The following is a 21,083-nucleotide window of genomic DNA, read 5'->3' on the forward strand; positions in this document are numbered from 1 at the left end:
ATTAATAGGAAGCTTCATCCCAGATGGGACACAGTGCTCTGAAAGAGATCACGCTTCTGTTGACATCTCATGTGTTGTTTCTTCTACTCTTTGCTGTCCACCAGGAACAGCAGTGATTTATTATTCTTGGGAAATCTCAGTTTTCAAGGTATATTGCCTCTTATCAAGCCAGAAGATGTAAGGCTGATAACTCAAGGTGACAGGGAAGTGACCTGTGCTCTTAGCCCTTCTACTGCTACTAGAGATGTATAAAGGTTATTATTACACAAGGAAATAGCTCATTGCTGCATATGTCTAAAGAAGAATCTTTATAGTGCAATAAATACACAACACAAGAACACTCCTGCAAGAAACACTTATGACACGGTTAGTGTGCTAGAGAGGCGATAGACCATCCTCTAATAGTTGCACATAATTTCTGTCTGATGATATTTGCCAGACCGCAGACTGATATAGAACTTCTGTCATTAAATACAACCTGTTATCAGTTTATCACTTTCCTTGCAGTTTATGCCATCCCGTGTTCTGCACACTAAAAGTTAGATATCTATAGACACCAGTGTCAGCTGGTGCTCAAAATATGTGGGGGGCGCTAACAAACTGAAAAATTAAACTGTTAGTAATGTAGGACTGTAAAAAGTCATTTGTCAGGTGATTGTGTATCATTACTGCTAGATAAAACTATGCACATCTTATGCAGCCTCACTGTGCCCATCAATTTCAGCCTCACTGTGCCCATCACAGTAGGCCAATCACATCCAAATTTTAAGTAAAATAAAATAAAACCATTTAACTTAAAGCGGTGGTTCACCCTTAGAGGGCACTTTTTAGCCTTAGATTCCTGCTCGTTTTGTCTAGGGGAATCGGCTATTTGTTTTTAAATATGAGCAGTACTTACCCGTTTACGAGATGCATCCTCTCCGTCGCTTCCGGGTATGGGCTGCGGGAATGGGCGTTCCTTCTTGATTGACAGTCTTCCGAGAGGCTTCCGACGGCCGCATCCATCGCGTCACGATTTTCCGAAAGAAGCCGAACGTCGGTGCGCAGGCGCAGTATAGAGCCGCACCGACGTTCGGCTTCTTTCGGCTACGAGTGACGCGATGGATGCGACCGTCGGAAGCCTCTCGGAAGACTGTCAATCAAGAAGGAACGCCCGCTCCCGAAGACCCATATCCGGAAGCGACGGAAGAAGATGCATCTCGAAAACGGGTAAGTACGGATCATATTTTAATACAAATAGCCGATTCCCCTAGACCAGGGGTGGGCAATTATTTTTTCGATGGGGCCACATGAGAAACTAAAAATATTTTGGAGGGCCGGGCCAAAAGGTTAAACTCAATACTGCATAAAATCATTTTTATTTCTTTATAAAAAGCAGTAAATATCATTGTTGGAAAACTCGTACGAGTACTTGTTATAGACATGGCACAGGAGGGGGACAGAGGCTGGGGACATGGCACAGGAGGGGGACAGAGGCTGGGGACATGGCACAGGAGGGGGACAGAGGCTGGGGACATGGCACAGGAGGGGGACAGAGGCTGGGGACATGACACAGGAGGGGGACAGAGGCTGGGGACATGACACAGGAGGGGGACAGAGGCTGGGGACATGACACAGGAGGGGGACAGAGGCTGGGGACATGACACAGGAGGGGGACAGAGGCTGGGGACATGACACAGGAGGGGGACAGAGGCTGGGGACATGACACAGGAGGGGGACAGAGGCTGGGGACATGGCACAGGAGGGGGACAGAGGCTGGGGACATGACACAGGAGGGGGACAGAGGCTGGGGACATGGCACAGGAGGGGGACAGAGGCTGGGGACATGACACAGGAGGGGGACAGAGGCTGGGGACATGACACAGGAGGGGGACAGAGGCTGGGGACATGACACAAGAGGGGAACAGAGGCTGGGGACATGACACAGGAGGGGGACAGAGGCTGGGGACATGGCACAGGAGGGGGACAGAGGCTGGGGACATGACACAGGAGGGGGACAGAGGCTGGGGACATGGCACAGGAGGGGGACAGAGGCTGGGGACATGACACAGGAGGGGGACAGAGGCTGGGGACATGACACAAGAGGGGGACAGAGGCTGGGGACATGACACAAGAGGGGGACAGAGGCTGGGGACATGACACAGGAGGGGGACAGACGCTGGGGACATGACACAGGAGGGGGACAGACGCTGGGGACATGACACAGGAGGGGGACAGACGCTGGGGACATGACACAGGAGGGGGAAAGACGCTGGGGACATGACACAGGAGGGGGAAAGACGCTGGGGACATGACACAGGAGGGGGACAGACGCTGGGGACATGACACAGGAGGGGGACAGACGCTGGGGACATGACACAGGAGGGGGACAGACGCTGGGGACATGACACAGGAGGGGGACAGACGCTGGGGACATGACACAGGAGGGGGACAGACGCTGGGGACATGACACAGGAGGGGGACAGACGCTGGGGACATGACACAGGAGGGGGACAGAGGCTGGGGACAGGCAACCACTGTTTAATCAATAACAATTGATTAAACAGTGGCTGCATGTGATGGCACAGTGGCTGCGTGTGATGGCACAGTGGTTGCGTTTGATGGGCACAGTGGCGACAATTGATGGCACAGTGGCTGCGTGTTATGGGCACAGTGGCAACAATTGATGGCACAGTGACTGCGTGTGTTGGCACAGTGGCTGCGTGTGTTGGCACAGTGGCTGCATGTGATGGCACAGTGGCTGCGTTTGATGGGCACAGTGGCTGCGTGTGATTGGCACAGTGGCTGCATTTGATGGGCAGAGTGGCTGCGTGTTATTGGCACATTGGCTGCGTGTGATGGGCACAGTGGCTGCGTGTGATGGGCACAGTGGCTGCATGTGATGGGCACAGTGGCTGCATGTGATGGGCACAGTGGCTGCGTGTGATTGGCACAGTGGCTGCGTGTGATTGGCACAGTGGCTGCGTGTGATTGGCACAGTGGCTGCATGTGATTGGCACAGTGGCTGCATGTGATTGGCACAGTGGCTGTGTTTGGGAACAGTGGCAACAATTGATTGCACAGTGGCTGCGTGTGATGGGCACAGTGGCTGTGTTTGATGGGAACAGTGGCTGCGTGTGATTGGCACAGTGGCTGCGTGTGATTGGCACAGTGGCTGCGTGTGATTGGCACAGTGGCTGCATGTGATTGGCACAGTGGCTGTGTTTGGGAACAGTGGCAACAATTGATTGCACAGTGGCTGCGTGTGATTGGCACAGTGGCTGCGTTTGATGGGAACAGTGGCTGCGTGTGATTGGCACAGTGGCTGCGTGTGATTGGCACAGTGGCTGCGTGTGATTGGCACAGTGGCTGTGTTTGGGAACAGTGGCTGCGTGTGATTGGCACAGTGGCGACAATTTATGGTGGCACAGTGGCTGCGTGTGATTGGCACAGTGGCTGCGTGTGATTGGCACAGTGGCTGCGTGTGATTGGCACAGTGGCTGTGTTTGGGAACAGTGGCTGCGTGTGATTGGCACAGTGGCGACAATTTATGGTGGCACAGTGGCTGCGTGTGTTGGCACAAGTGGCTGCATGTGTTGGCACAAGTGGCTGCGTGTGTTGGCACAAGTGGCTGCGTGTGTTGGCACAAGTGGCTGCGTGTGACCCCTCCCGGCCCTGCCTACTGTTATCACCGCGGCGGGGAACATTAGACAGCGTTCGTTTGAACAGCTGTTTTCCCCGCTGCGCATAGACACTCCCCCTTGGACGGATCTGTCCAATCGCGAGCAAGGGGGAGTGTCTATGTGACTCCCCCTTGCTCGCGATTGGACAGATCCGTCCAAGGGGGAGTGTCTATGCCATAGACACTCCCCCTTGGACAGATCTGTCCAATCGCGAGCAAGGGGGAGTGTCTATGTGACTCCCCCTTGCTCGCGATTGGACAGATCCGTCCAAGGGGGAGTGTCTATGCGCGGCGGGGAAAACAGCTGTTCAAACGAACGCTGTCTAATGTTCCCCGCCGCGGTGATTAACGTGGCAGCGGCGGCGGTTTCGGCGGCGGGGGTGGGCCGGATTAAAAGGTCCGCCGGGCCGTAGTTTGCCCAGGTCTGCCCTAGACCGAACGAGCAGGAATCTAAGGGGAAAAGGGAAATTTTTTTATAAATGGGTGAACTCCCGCTTTAAGGTGTCCTCATCAGAGCCCCCTATACATCAGGTGTCCCAATCAGAGTCCCCCTTTACAACAATTTTTTTTTTTTTCAAAGGGGGTTACTTTGGGCCCCCAACAGTGACAGGGCCCTGGGCAGCTTCCCCGTTTGCCCTGTGGTAAAGACGGCCCTGCTCTCATCCAATAGTCAGATAATAGGGAGATTTCACCGCAATCAGAAAAACATTGAATAGTGTTGTTGGTAGGGATGAGCCGAACACCCCCAACCCCCCCCCCCCCCCTGTTCGGTTCGCATCATAACCTTCGAACGGACCGAACGTTCGCACGAACATTTAGAACCCCATTGACGACTATGGGACTCGAACGTTCGAATTCAAAAGTGCTCATTTTAATGCCTAATTTGCAAGTTATTGACGTAAAACGTCTTTGAAAACCCGGGTCTTGCCCCAGGGAACATGTATCAATGGAAAAAAAGTTTTAAAAACGGTCGTTTTTTCAGGAGCAGTGATTTTAATGAAAAAAATGAAAAATTCCTTTAACCACTTGACCACTGGGCACTTAAACACCCTTAACCACTTAACGCCCGCCGCACGACTATTTACGTCCGCAAAATGGCACGGACAGGCAGATGGGCGTATATATACGTCCTTGCCTTTCCGCGGGTCGGGGGTCCGATCGGGACCCCCCCCCGCTGCGTGCGGCGGGCGTCTTACCTTGGGGAGCGATCCGGGACGACGGCGCGGCTATTCGTTTATAGCCGCTCCGTCGCGATCGCTCCCCGGACTTGAAGAACGGGGAGAGCCGTATGTAAACACGGCTTCCCCGTGCTTCACTGTGGCGGCGCATCGATCGTGTCATCCCCTTTATAGGGGAGACACAATCGATGACATCAGACCTACAGCCACACCCCCCTACTGTTGTAAACATACACTAGGTGAAGCCTAACACGTTCAGCGCCCCCTGTGGTTAACTCCCAAACTGCAACTGTCATTTTCACAATAAAGAATGCAATTTAAATGCATTTTTTACTGTAAAAATGACAATGGTCCCAAAAATGTGTCAAAATTGTCCGAAGTGTCCGCCATAATGTCGCAGTCACGAAAAAAATCGCTGATCGCCGGCATTAGTAGTAAAAAAAAAAAAATTAACAAAAATGCAATAAAAATATCCCCTATTTTGTAAACGCTATAAATTTTGCGCAAACCAATCGATAAACGCTTATTGCGATTTTTTTTACCAAAAATAGGTAGAAGAATACGTATCGGCCTAAACTGAGGGAAAAAAAATGTTATATATGTTTTTGGGGGATATTTATTACAGCAAAAAGTAAAAAATATTGAATTTTTTTCAAAATTGTCGCTCTATTTTTGTTTATAGCGCAAAAAATAAAAACGGCATAGGTGATCAAATACCACCAAAAGAAAGCTCTATTTGTGGGGAAATAAGGACGCCAATTTTGTTTAGGAGCCACGTCGCACGACCGCGCAATTGTCTGTTAAAGCGACGCAGTGCCGAATCGCAAAACCTGGCCTGGGCATTTATCTGGCTTAAGTGGTTAATATCCAGACCAATTTTCAGCTTTCGGTGCTCTCACATTTTGAATGACAATAACTCAGTCATACAACACTGTAACCAAATGAAATTTTTGGCCTTTTTTTCCCACAAATAGAGTTTTCTTTTGGTGGTATTTGATCACCTCTGCGGTTTTTATTTTTTTCGCTATAAATGAAAAAAATGAAAATTTTGTAAAAAAATGAATTTTTCTTAATTTCTATATTAACATTTTGCAGAAAAGTAATTTTTCTTTAGAAATATGGCCTTAAATGTATACTGCTACATATCTTTGGTAATAAAACAAAAAAAAATGTGGATATAATTTAGTCTGGGTGAAAGTTATAGGGTCTACAAGCTATGGTACCAATTACTGAAAATGTATCAATTTGATCACATCTGATGTACTGACAGCCTCTCTAATTTCTTGAGACCCTAACATGCCAGAAAAGTACAAATACCCCCCAAATGACCCTTTTTTGGAAAGAAGACATTCCAAGGTATTTAGAAAGAGGCATTGTGAGTTTTTTGAAGTTGTCGTTTTTTCCCACAATTCTTTGCAAAATCAAGGTATTTTTTATTTTTATTTTTTTTCCACAAAAGTTTCATATTAGCAGGTTATTTCTCACACACAGCATATGCATACCACAAATTACACCCCAAAACACATTCTGCTATTCTTCCCGAGTATGGCGATACCACATGTGTGAGACTTTTACACAGCGTGGCCACATACAGAGGCCCAACATGCAGGGAGCACCTTCAGGCGTTCTGGAGCACCCAGACCAATTCTAACATTTCTCTCCTACACAGAAAAATCATCATTTATTTGCTAGAAAATTACATAGAACCCCAAAACATTATATATGCTTTTTTAGCAAAGACCCTAGAGAATACAATGGCGGTTGTTGCAACTTTTTATCGCACATGGTATTTGCACAGCAATTTTTCAACGCATTTCTTTTGGAAATAAAACAGTTTTGTGCTTTTTAAAAAAATAAAAACATTAAAGTTAGCCCAATGTTTTTGCATAATATGAAAGATGAAGTTACGCAGAGTAAATAGATAGCCAACATGTCACCCTTCAAAATTGCACATGCTTGTGGAATGGGGCCAAACTTCGCTACTTAAAAATCCCCATAGGTGACGCTTTAAATGTTTTTACTGGTTACATCTTTTTAGTTGGAGAAGAGGTCTAGGGCCAAAATTATTGCTCTCGCTCTAACGTTCGCAGCGGTACCTCACATGTGTGGTTTGAACACCGTTTTCATATGTGGGCGGGACTTACATGCACGTTCGCTTCTGTATACGAGCACGCGGGAACAGGGGCGCTTTAAATGTTATTTTTTTTTTATTATTGTTCATTTTACTTTATTTATTTTAGTTTGACACGTTTTTCCCCAAAAATAAATGTTTTGATTACTTTTATTCCTATTACAAGGAATGTAAACATCCCTTGTAATAGGAATATAGCATGACAGGTCCTCTTTACAGTGAGATATGGGGTCAATAAGACCCCACATCTCACCTCTAGGCTGGGAAGCCTGGAAAAAAAAACGATCCTGGCTTTGATCGCAGTGGTGAGTCGGAAGAAGCACCGGAGGGCGAAGGGAGTGGGGACGTCCCCTTTTGCCTCCCGTAAGAACGATCAAGAGGCGGAACAGCCGCCATGATCATTCTTATGGTGTAGAGAATCGCCGGCTGAAAAAAATGATATCTGAATGATGCCTGTAGCTGCAGGCATCATTTAGATATCCCTGTACAAAGTCATGGACCTCATATGACGTGGGCGGGAAGTGGTTAAAACGCATTTTTTCCCCCAGAGTATTTTCTGGGTATTGCAGAGTATTGGCCGGGGTATTGCAAAGTATTGGCTGGGGTATTGCAAAGTATTGGTCGGGTATTGCAGAGTATTGTGCGGGGGGTATTGCAGAGTATTGTGTGGGGGGTATTGCAGAGTATTGTGCGGGGGTATTGCAGAGTATTGTGCGGGGAGTATTGCAGAGTATTGTGCGGGGGGTATTGCAGAGTATTGTGCGGGGGTATTGTAGAGTATTGTGCGGGGGTATTGCAGAGTATTGTGCGGGGGTATTGCAGAGTATTGCGCAAGGGGTACTGCAGAGTATTGCGCAAGGGGTACTGCAGAGTATTGCGCAAGGGGTACTGCAAAGTATTGCGCAAGGGGTATTGCAGAGTATTGCGCAGAGGGTATTGCAGAGTATTGCGCAGGGGGTATTGCAGAGTATTGCGCAGGGGGTATTGCAGAGTATTGCGCATGGGGTATTGCAGAGTATTGCGCAGGGAAGGAAGAGTATTGCAGGGGTTAATGCAGGGATGGCTGAGCAGGGATGGATTGATCTGTGACTGCAATAGTCACAGATCCATCCCACAGTGCTGCTGCCATCCGCGCTCTCCTCTCACACTGTACAGATCGGTACAGAGAGAGGAGGGAGGAACCAGCGTCATCAAATGACGCCGGTTTGTTTACATGTGATCGCTCCGTCATTGGACGGAGCGATCACGTGGTAAACGGCCGCTATCAGCGGCAATTTACCGCAATCCGTGATGGTCACAGACATTCCCGGGAGCGCGATTCTGGGAGGACGTTATATAACGTCCTCCCAGAGTTAAGCAACCACCTTGCCGCCGTTATTTGACGGCGGCTGGTGGTTAAGTGGTTAAATATTGTACCTGCTGGGTGTCTATAGTATGCCTGTGAAAATGTCAATCAGCATGTTTTGAGAATAATGAAAAGCTAGTTTGCTTTGAAGTAGAAGGTAACAAGCCTTTGTCTCTATTCATCCTGTGAGATGGTACAATTCAAGGACAATTGAATAGTATCAATCACTGGCAAGAAGGCTCAGATAAATCAATATGTTTCTGTTGTATAATTCAGGATGTGTATTTTCACACAGCTAACCCAGCTACACAGCTGTATGATGTCATCCTTTAAACCCACTATTACACTAAAAAATACAGGTACAGCAATGTGTCAACCTGCATTCCTGGGTTTAAAAATATAAGTAGACATTAAGGGGTAGATCCACGTACATCGGCGCCAGTGCCTGCCCAAGACATTGCGCTGCCTGGGACCAAGAATGAAATGCTGCCCCCCCCCCAAAAAAAAATCACGCCAACCAAAAGGCCCCCACATTCATTATTTTATATCATGATAACTAAAGGGGACCCATCATGGCTCTATACATGTATAAAGGAGTATAAAGAGAACCTGTCATGGCTCGATACATGTATAAAGAAGAAAATAGTTTCCTTCTCCTTCTCCTTCTCCTCATCCTCCTTCTTCTTCTCCTCCTCCTCCTCCTCCTCCTCCTCCTCCTTCTTCTTCTTCTTCCCCACCACCCAGTACGGTGTGCATTCAAACTTGGGCTCCAGCTTGCTTCCTCTGGGGGGGGGGGGGGTGACCTTGATTAACACCTGGTCCAGATGTTTCACGTGCTTCTCGAATGTCTTGAAGAAGATGATAATATCATTGAGGTAAATTAAAAGACATCAATTCATTAGGTGCTGGAAGGTGCTGGGAGAATTACTAAGGCCAACGGGCATGCAAGTAAACTTAAACAACCCAGAGGTGTAAAAAAGGCGGTCTTATTGGTACTTGCCAGGAGCCACTGGCCAGGTCCAGTGTAAAGAAGAACTTGGCTTGTCCAAGGGCCATTAGGGATTCCTCAACCCAAGGAAGGGGGTAAGCGTTCATGTGGGTACGTACCTTAAGTTTGTGATAATTCACACAGAACCATAGACTACGGTCTTTCTTGTGCACCAGTACAATGGGAGTGGCCCATGGACCGATGCTTTCCTCGATCACCCCACTATTTAGCATATATGCAAAGCAAGTCCTTGACCTCTTGGCACAATGCAGGGGAGAATTTGATGGTACCGCTCCTGGATGGGCAGTGTGTCCACCATCTTAATAGGGTGATCAATGGCCTCAGTGAACCTACAGTCCTCAGGGATAGTGGCAAACACCAGTAAGTGCTTCTCTAATAGCTGATAGAGCAGTCTCTGCTGAGGTAGGGAGAAGTCTTTAATGGCAACCTCCAGCTGCTCCAACAGGGTCTTGTACTGTTTTTTTTTCCACTGAGCCATGGCTGCCTGAAAGGGGATGCATAACACTTCCACCCCTGGCTGGGTCTCAGGGATGCAGTAATAAGGTACAGTGTATATGTCAGCCAACGTGGGATGTCTAGGCAGCAAAATTGGCATTGTTCCCATATTGATGAGTTGTACCAGCACCCTTCTGCGGTGGACCTTGGATAATGTACGGCCCACCAAGATTAGCTTCTGCTTTAGGGGTGTACGGACCATCCCCACTTGTTCCATTTGCCTGTTTGTTACCCTGCACTGGGTATTGTAAGATTGAAGTACTCTGAGGCAGACGGCTCATAGGCCGCAGTGCAGGCACTATGACACAAATGCTCATATTTGGCCAGTAGGCATGGCAAATCCAGATCTTTCAAAACGTTCATGCCCAGCACTAAGGGTACTGCAGGGTTGACTGGGCCACGGGTCACAACTAATCCAACCCGTTCTACCACGTGGTCCTTGATTTGGATCCTTTTTCATGTAATGCCTTCAACCAGGATAAGTAGATTATTGGCCACTCAGGGGTCAGGCTGTTCCCAGGCTCCGAACCTTAGTCATATTTAATGACAGTTATCTCTGCTCCAGTGTCAATTAAACATGCCTGTTGACTAGGGCAGATACCACTGGAGTGACCATACCTTCAGACCTGTTGGGACTCTGGCTTGTCTGTCCCAGGGGCTGTCACTCTGCCCCAGGAGTTAGTAGTTTAACAAAGGCCTGGATAGGTTCCTGGATCCAGACCGCCCACAGTTCTTGAATATGTGTCCATAGCAATTACACCGCCAACATTTTTGGTCTTCTTCAGGGTCCCTGTGCAGGGGGTTCTGGCCCCAAGGGGGATGGGGTGAGTCATTTTTATGGAGGCCACTTCCTGTTTAAGAGCAGCCAGATCTTGAGCCAGCTTTGTCAGCGCTGTATACTTGGCTGACAGGGGTGAAGGTGCCAGAGCCTCCTCCTTGTGGTATGCAGGCTCAAACTTCTTGGTGACTGCCACTGTTGTATCCACCGCTTCATTGAGGAAGGAAGTGGTAAGTTGTGCCTTAACCTTCCCCTGTAGGGCTCTCAGCACCGGGCCTGCCTTCAACCCATTAATCAATTGGTCTCTCAGTATGTGATCTGAATCAGTGATGTTAGTACATCTGCAGACATCCCTCTTTTCCAGGCACATCCAGTGGTTCTGCATGGCCACCACATAGTAGATAAGGCTCTCATCCTCCTGCTGCTTCCTTAGGAAGAATCTTCACCACAGTTCTGGCAGTGATAGCTTCACCCCAAACAACCCTTTCAAGTGTGATACAATTTGTTTTAAAGAAGACTGCTTGTGTTCTGGAAAAGCAATCAACACATGGCAGGCATCGGCCTCTAAGGCATTATTAGCCAGCTCCGCCACTAGCCTTTCTTGCACCTAGTACAGGAACATGGCACGCTCCAGTCTCTCCTTCCACTCTGCCAGAGGAACGTTAGAGCCATTGAACTTCAGTAGGGCTAAGGCTGATCCTAGTGGAGAATCTGCACCAACTGTAAGGGACATATGCTGCCAACTGCTGCCAAGTGTAGGAGGGGTGCAGTGTGGTGCAACGACAATAATTCACACAGAAGGGTGCAATAAAGTGGTTGTGCTCTGCCGGCTTGACAGTGTCTGTAAAGAGAGCAGAATGCGGTCTGGCCATCTCATGCCCAATCGGGAAGATGTCCAGAGTAATCCTCGATCCTATGCTTTCCCTACTCAGCAGGAACCTTTCCCTACCACTAGTACTGTCCCTGACATGCAGGGTACCTCTCCCTATGCTACCCACTCTCTTAAAGGACACCAAACCTGGCAGCCAGGGCCTTAAATAGGCTCTGCCTGATCCAAGATGTTTGCAAGAGTGACATGGGGCGGCAGCATCCAAGAGGATGGCTTCCCCAGTGACCTAAGAAAACCATAGATGAACCCTGTTCCTCTTGACTTCCTTCTCCAACAACAGTGCCACTGCAGGAGAGCACAACCTGTCATGGGGAAAGTAGACTGCACCTGCCTACACAACTCTAATGCCCTGTACACACGATCGGTTCATCCGATGAAAATGGTCTGATGGATTTTTTCATCAGATATCCGATGAAGCTGACTTTCATCAGTCTTGCCTACACACCATCAGTTAAAAAAACGATCGTGTCAGAACGCGGTGACTTAAAACACAACGACGTGCTGAGAAAAAATGAAGTTCAATGCTTTCCGAGCATGCGTCGACTTGATTCTGAGCATGCGTTGATTTTTAACCGATGGATTTCCCCACAGACGATCGTTTTTTTTCTATCGTTTTTTTAACCATCAGATAATTTTAAAACAGGTTCTAAGTTTTTTCACTGATGGGACTGATGGCACCAGACCGTTTTCATCAGGCGAACCGATTGTGTGTACGCAGAAATAAATGTGTTTTTGTTTTTATTAGAAGCAGTGTAAGTACCTGAATTTGACTTGGTGTCAGATATTGGTGTAGAGGTTCAGAGGGTGCTGGTGCTGTGCTCAGAGGGGGAGGGAGCAGCAAGTCCATTGGGTATCTTGCAGTGGCGAATGCTGGCAAGAGGAGGGAGCAAAGTGACAGAGAAATGGGTTCATCAAGCTGATGCTTTTCATTTTACTGTCCAGTCAGAGGGCATGAAAGGGGAGCAGACCTGTAAGTGCAAGTGAAACTGGAGCAAAGATCAGGTTTCCTCCCTTTCCAGGCAGGACTGTATTGTGTAGCAGACCTGTATATATCTCAGGGCTGGATGGACAGACTTACAAATCCTTGGGCAGATAAAACAGCTCTCATATATTTAGTTCCATCTGTGTATTTAGCTGCTTGCTTGGAGTTCAGCTTTAAGGGGAAAAAAAAAAACAATTGTAAAGAATGAAATAATACAGTTGAAAGCATTGTTACAAGCTTCAAACCTGACAAAAAGCTGTGTAGTCGTACTTCTAAAACATTGAAGTTGATTATCTTATTTTTCAGGAAAATATAAATGCTGTAATTTTTTTGCTTGTGTAATGTGACTAGATGCAATTTTCACAAATATGTTTTGCCATATTATGACAGGGATGAAACAATCTAGCAAAACAATGAAAAATTCACTTTCATGCTGAAAAAAATAAAATACATTTTTATTCTATTTCAATCTGCTCTACAGCGCTAAAACATTGCTTCATGTGTCATAGGTTCATTTAAAATAGTGGTCTCCAAACTGTGGCCCATGGACCAGATGAGGCCCTTGTTTTTGCTTTTAATTGATCCTTGTGGTACTTTCTCATCCACTGATACCAACAATGGGGCATAATTCCCTCTACTGACACCAACGATGGGGCACCATTCCTCCCAATGACACCAACAATGGGGAGCCGTTCATCCCACTGACTTTTTTACTCCCAATGGCCATTCTGGCCCTCTAAAGTCTGAAGGACAGTAAGCTGGCCCTTTGTTTAGAAAGTTTGGAGACCCCTGATTTAGAAGAAAGGTATACTTACCTTAACTTATACTTACGCTTTCATTATACTTACCTTAACGAAAACTTCTCACATACATATCTCAATGAAAACAGGATTTTCATAAAAATTATGGGCCAGATTCACATACATTTGCGGCGGTGTAACGTATGTCATTTACGTTACACCGCCGCAAGTTTTCAGCGCAAGTGCTTGATTCACAAAGCACTTGCCTGTAAACTTGCGGCTGCGTAGCGTAAAGCCGTCCGGCGCAAGCCCGCCTAATTCAAATGGGGCATGTATCATTTAAATTAGGCACGTTCCCGCGCCAAACGTACTGCGCATGCTCCGTTTTGAAATTTCCCGCCGTGCTTTGCGCGAAATGACGTCGCACCAACGTAATTTTTTGAACGGCGACGTGCGTTACGTCCTTTCCTATTCCCGGACGTCTTACGCAAAAAAAAAAAAAAATTAAAAATTTGACGCGGGAACGACGGCCATACTTTAACATGGGCTGTCTATTTTTACACCACCTAAATAGCAATCGCAACTTTACGACGGGAAAAGCCGACTAGCGACAACGTAAGAGAATGCGACGAACGCGCGTACCTTCGTGGATCGCCGTAAACAGCTAATTAGCATACCCGACGTGGAAAACTACGCAAACTCCACCCAGCGGGCGCCAAAGTATTGCATCCTAAGATCCGAAGGCGTACAAAGCCGTACGCCTGTCGGATCCTAGCCAAATGCCGTTGTATCTTTGTTTGAGAATTCAAAATAAAGATACGACGCAGCAAATTTGAAAGTACGCCGGAGTATCAGCAGATACTCCGGCGTACTTTTTCTGTGAATCTGGCCCTATGTTTTTAATGGACTTCAATTGTGTTGGTTAAATATCAGACTTCCCATTGTTCCTCTTGAGGAGTATCATCATTCTGACAATGTTATAAAGGCTCTTTGGACAAAAAACTTCTTCCTTCTTCTAGAAAGTTTTTTTTGTGTGTACAATGCCTCAAGTGCTTTCCTGATTCATCAATAGCTGTCTAATGACAAAGCTGGAAAAAGGCGGACCCAGTAGAAGATCAGCAGAAGATGCCAGTGACCGCAATGGAGCAACCAGTCAGAGCACATATATTGCATCATGGCAGGAGGGCATACGAGCAGGGCTGTCTTAATGAGAGGGCACACCTGGGCACTGCCCAGGGGCCCTAGCTGCATTGGGGGCCCCTGCACTTTCCCCGAAGCAGCTAGTCCTTTCCCCCATGATGGCACTGAGAGTGATAGATACACAGGGAAGGCAGTCTGCCTTCTACCTACTTGATGTCAGTTTACCTGCACTGTCATCATTGTAGGGGCCCCAGAGCATTACTTTGCCCAGGGACCCATGATGCTATTAAGACGGCCCTGCATACGAGAAAGTGGGGTCCTGTATTGATGGACTTCTGTTGATGTCAGATCGGATTTGTACTCCTATAGAAGTCCAGAAGAATGTAAAATTCACTTCATGTGTTCAACTGCAGGTCAAATGCACCTGTCAGAGAATTATAAATGATCTTAGAAGAGTCCTAAATTGATGTCAAACAAATGCCATCGATACAAGCTCAGAGCCTAATGACAAAAGCCCTAAGTCCGCCAACATGTATGCTGTGTACACTGTACTTGCATATTAATCATCTGTAGGTGGACTGCACCTGTCAGGGAACTATAAATAATCTTAGATACTTGCATATTATTACAAGAACCTGCCCTATAACTGGCCATACACAGAGCAAATCTTGCCTAGTTCCTCACAAATCAGCTGAAATTTGAGGTGTGGGTCACCCTGTCACCCGATCTGAAAATCAAAGTAGTGGGGCTGAACATTGGCCAAATTGCCACTGCATCCAATCAGATGCAGCCACTGTTCCGCTATTCTAGCAGCTGCATGTCCTGGGAGTCGGCATGGGAAATTCCTTCATCTATGAAGTTTAGAATGGATTGTGAATCCCTAGAATCCTCTTCTTCACGCGGCAGGGTTAAATGAAAGAATTCTTGTGGTGTATGGCTGGCTTTAACCACTTGCCCACCGCGCCATAGACATTTTACTGCTACAGCGCGGTTGAGTTATTCTGGGAGGACGTCCTCCACTGGGGCGCGCTCCTGGAATCATCCGTGATCGCCGGGTCTAGAAGACCCGGCGCATCACGGATCGCGGTAAATTTGCCGCTGATAGCGGCCGTTTACCACGTTATCGCTCCGTCAAATGACGGAGCGATCACTTGTAAACAAACCGGCGTCATTTGATGACGCCGGTTCCTCCCTCTCCTCTCTGTACCATTCGGTACAGTGTGAAAGGAGGGGGGGGAGCGGGTGTCAGCAGCAGGCCAGCAGCACTGAGGGCTGGATCTGTGACAACTGCAGTCACAGATCCAGCCATCCATCCCAGCTCAGCTATCCCTGCGCAATACTCTGCAATACCCCAATACTCTGCAATACCCCAATACTCTGCAATACCCTGCGCAATACTCTGCAATACCCCAATATTCTGCAATACCCCAATACTCTGCAATACCCCAATACTCTGCACGATACTCTGCAATACCTCAATACTCTGCAATACCCTGCGCGATACTCTGCAATACCCTGCGCGATACTCTGCAATACCCCAATACTCTGCAATACCCTGCGCGATACTCTGCAATACCCCAATACCCTGCGCGATACTCTGCAATACCCTGCGCGATACTCTGCAATACCCCAATACTCTGCAATACCCCAATACTCTGCAATACCCTGCGCGATACTCTGCAATACCCCAATACTCTGCAATACCCCAATACTCTGCAATACCCTGCGCGATACTCTGCAATACCCCAATACTCTGCAATACCCAAATACTCTGCAATACCCATTTTTTTAAAGCGCCCCTGTCCCCGTGTGCTCGCATGCAGAAGCGAACGCATACGTAAGTCCCGCCCACATATGAAAACGGTGTTCAAGCTACACATGTGAGGTATCTCTGCGAACGTTAGAGCGAGAGCAATCATTTTGGCCATAGACCTCCTCTGTAACTAAAAACATGTAACCAATAAAAGTAATTAAAGCGTCGCCTATGGGGATTTTTAAGTAGCGAAGTTTGGCGCCATTCCATGAGTGTGCGCAATTTTGAAGTGTGACATGTTGGGTATCTATTTACTCGGCGTAACTTCATCTTTCACATTATGAAAAAAAATTGGGCTAACTTTACTTTTTTTTTTTTTTTTTTAAAACACGCGTTCAAAAAATTTCTGCAAAAATACCATGCAAGATAAAAAGTTGTAACGGCCGCCATTGTATTCTCTAGGGTCTTTGCTAAAAAAGCATATATAATGTTTTGGGGTTCTATGTAATTTTCTAGCAAATAAATGATGATTTTTACATGTAGGAGAGAAATGTCAGAATTGGTCTGGGTGCTCCAGAACGCCTGATGGTGCTCCCTGCATGTTGGGCCTCTGTATGTGGCCACGCTATGTAAAAGTCTCACACATGTGGTATCGCCATACTCGGGAGGAATAGCAGAATGTGTTTTGGGGTGTAATTTGTGGTATGCATATGCTGTGTGTGAGAAATAACCTGCTAATATGACAAACTAGATTTTTTTTTATTTTTCTTTACAGAATTTTCAGTCGTTTTTCTTTTATAGCGCAAAAAATAAAAAACCCAGAGGTGATCAAATACCACCAAAAGAAAGCTCTATTTGTGTGAAAAAAAGGACAAAAATTTCAAAATGGTACAATGTTGTATGACTGAGTAATTGTCATTCAAATTGTGAGAGCACCGAAAGCTGAAAATTGGTCTGGTCAGGAAGGGGGTTTAAGTGCCCAGTGGTCAAGAGGTTAAAGTGGTAAAGTTAGAATTTAAGATTTATACAAGGAGAATAAATGGGCCGCAGGAGAAATGTAAGACTATGAATATGGGACTTGGTTTGGGACTATAACATGACCAGTGTAGCATATGAGATTCCAAAATGAACAATGCTGACTTTAAGTTATGCCCCGTATACACGATCGGTTTTCCCATCGGAAAAAATCAGATGAGAGCTTTTGGTCAGAAATCCCGACCATGTGTATGCTCCATTGGACTTTTTCCAATGGAAAAACTGCCAGAAAAAGATAGAGAGCAAGTTCTCTATTTTCCCGTTGGGAAAAAATCAGATCGGAATTTCCAATCGTGTGTACAAATTCCGACGTGCTAAATTCCGACGCATGCTCGGAAACAAATCGACGCATGCTCGAAAGCATAGAACTTAATTTTCTCGGCTCGTCGTAGTCTTTTACGTCACCGCGTTCTTGGCAGTCAAAACGTCATCAAAGTTTTGTGTGACTGTGTGTATGCAAGGCAGGCTTGAGCGGAATTGCGTCGGAAAAACCATCCAAGTTTTTTCAGACGGGAATTCTGCTCGTGTGTACAGAGCATAAGACTTAAAACGATGGTGTGTAGGCAACATCGTTTTAATGATGAAGTTGGGAAAACGTTGTTTTTTCGACATGCTGAAAAACAACGTTTTTTTTCATGCTGAAAAATGATCGGGTATACGCGGCATAAGAGTATAACTAAAGGCAAAACTTTTTTTTCGTTTTGTATAAAGTGGAGAGGAATTCGAAAACCTGTCAGTTTTTATTGGAGCTGTTACTGATTAAAATGTTCATGTTCGATTAATCTATTTTTTTTAATCGATTAATCGACTAATTTCGATTAATTATAATGCACATACATTTTTCGGATTACGACCATATATAGTCCCCACCAGAGCTGGACTGGGACAAAAATTTGGCCCTGGACTTCATCCAGACTGGCCCACTTTGACAGGTCTCTCCCACAGCGGCCGGGCAACTCCCCCCCCCCCCCCTGGCCACCCAAGCCCCCTCTCCCCCTTCACTAGCCACTAGCTGTTTTACTTTGTTAGAGTAAAACGGCTGGTACTGATACTCTTATAGGCAGTACCAGTGGGGAAGCTAGACATTATTTCACCCGGGGCAAAGAATCAGTTTGGTGCCCCCCCTTATGGGACAAGATTATGCAGAAGTGAGAAACTCCCAGGCCATAGCTGTTGAGTCAGCTGTCTGTCCCCTCCCCCATGCTCCTCTGTCATCCCCCCTGCTCCTCTGGTCCTCCCCCTGCTTCTCTGTTCCCCCCAGGTGAGCGCTGTGGGGAGGGAGAGGAGGTGAGCGCTGCGGGAAGGGAGAGACAGAGGAGCGGAGGTCCGCTGTCACTGAAGCCGGCCCACTGAGCCATCGGCCCACCGGGAAACTCCCTGTAGTCCCAATGGCCAGTCCATCCCTGGTCCCCACTGTAATATCCACAGACATCTCCCCACTGTAATATCCACAGACATCTCCCCCACTGTTATATCCACAGACATCTCCCCACTGTAAAATCCACAGACATCTCCCCCACTTTAATATCCACAGACATCTCCCTACTGTAATATCCACAGACATCTTCCTCACTTTAATATCCACAGACATCTCCCCCACTGTAATATCCACAGACATCTCCCCCACTGTAATATCCACAGTCATCTCCCCCACTGTAATATGGTCCACATCTTCCCCACTGTAAAGGAAGATTAGTGCTTGCTTAGTCTTACCAGAGAAGCTGGCCGAACACGAGCAGTTGAGGCCGGGTGATGACGTCAGCCCGCCGCTCTAGGCTCACCTAGGCTGCCACCGGGTGGACCAAGATGGCCACCGCTCCGGAAGCTAGGCCGAAGCCACTGCCTTTCCTATAGCCGAGGCAGCAGCAGAGCTCTACGGCTCCACGTGGTGTGCCGATCCGCATATGGTGACCCGTTCGGATCACGGATCATTTACAATCTATTGCACCACTAGTACCGATTTTTTTTAATCAAAAAAATTAACGATTAATCGAGGAATTCATCTTTAATTTCCACAGCCCTAGTTTTTATTGCTGTCTGTGCCCCTGTTAGGGAGAATTACCCTCTCTATTTGTCTTGTTACTATTATCATCAAAAGTGAAAGTAACAGAAAATCCCATATTGTGGGTTGTCCCCAGGAAGGTAAAAGATGGAAAATCTTCCAAAGGGGGCACTAGTTCTGGTGAGTTGGGGGTCCCCAAGGAAACCCCCTAATTCGCAGGGATTTCCTCTCACTTCTCGTTTGGCTATGGGACAGGAAGTGAAGGGAAATCCCTGCAATGGAACACAGATGGTGAAAAAAAATCTAACCGGGGTTATAACCCTCCCTTGCTCTATCCACAATAAAAATAAAAAAGTTTTGCCTATAGTTCTACTTTAATAACATGATACTTTTGTGAAACATTTTTGTATTGTACGTTTGTGACATGTTCCCTTTATAAAGTATCTATTTCTTATGTTTCAAACACATTTGTATCATCTTTCTCTATGGGTTGGCAATTCATGAGAAATCTACATAAAAGGCACCAGCGGAATGAGGCACTGCAGGTCTGAAAAGACAATATGGATGCAACGTCGATCCGATGCTGCATCTGTCCCCTACCACCTCTGTAGGTAGGTAAGTGTAGCATATAGTTCTCCAGACTGATCTAACCTATTAGGGAGAGCTGTCTGCTACAGCAGTGTGGGCTTTTCCACCCTCCCCCTTTCTCTCTTCATACACAGACTTTCAGAACTGCTTGTTTGCAAACTCCCTATTGGAAGTTGCCTGTAAACTCCCTATTGGAAGATCCTGAGCCAATCATCAGGCAGCAGCAAAGAACTGTGGGGGAGGAGATAAAAAGACAGAGAAACTAGGCCAGAGCCTTTGTGTGCATGGACCCCATCAGGAGAGCATCTCCTGCACTCTATGTGTGTGTGGAATCGCGGCCTACTAAGGGACACACAGCCTCCCGCCCCCCCCCCTGGCCACCCAAGCCCCCTCTCCCCCTTCACTAGCCACTAGCTGTTTTACTTTGTTAGAGTAAAACGGCTGGTACTGATACTCTTATAGGCAGTACCAGTGGGGAAGCTAGACATTATTTCACCCGGGGCAAAGAATCAGTTTGGTGCCCCCCCTTATGGGACAAGATTATGCAGAAGTGAGAAACTCCCAGGCCATAGCTGTTGAGTCAGCTGTCTGTCCCCTCCCCCATGCTCCTCTGTCATCCCCCCTGCTCCTCTGGTCCTCCCCCTGCTTCTCTGTTCCCCCCAGGTGAGCGCTGTGGGGAGGGAGAGGAGGTGAGCGCTGCGGGAAGGGAGAGACAGAGGAGCGGAGGTCCGCTGTCACTGAAGCCGGCCCACTGAGCCATCGGCCCACCGGGAAACTCCCTGTAGTCCCAATGGCCAGTCCATCCCTGGTCCCCACTGTAATATCCACAGACATCTCCCCACTGTAATATCCACAGACATCTCCCCCACTGTTATATCCACAGACATCTCCCCACTGTAAAATCCACAGACATCTCCCCCACTTTAATATCCACAGACATCTCCCTACTGTAATATCCACAGACATCTTCCTCACTTTAATATCCACAGACATCTCCCCCACTGTAATATCCACAGACATCTCCCCCACTGTAATATCCACAGTCATCTCCCCCACTGTAATATGGTCCACATCTTCCCCACTGTAAAGGAAGATTAGTGCTTGCTTAGTCTTACCAGAGAAGCTGGCCGAACACGAGCAGTTGAGGCCGGGTGATGACGTCAGCCCGCCGCTCTAGGCTCACCTAGGCTGCCACCGGGTGGACCAAGATGGCCACCGCTCCGGAAGCTAGGCCGAAGCCACTGCCTTTCCTATAGCCGAGGCAGCAGCAGAGCTCTACGGCTCCACGTGGTGTGCCGATCCGCATATGGTGACCCGTTCGGATCACGGATCATTTACAATCTATTGCACCACTAGT

This window comes from Rana temporaria, chromosome 2, assembly GCF_905171775.1.
Source record: "Rana temporaria chromosome 2, aRanTem1.1, whole genome shotgun sequence".
NCBI classification, from domain to species: Eukaryota; Metazoa; Chordata; class Amphibia; order Anura; family Ranidae; genus Rana; species Rana temporaria.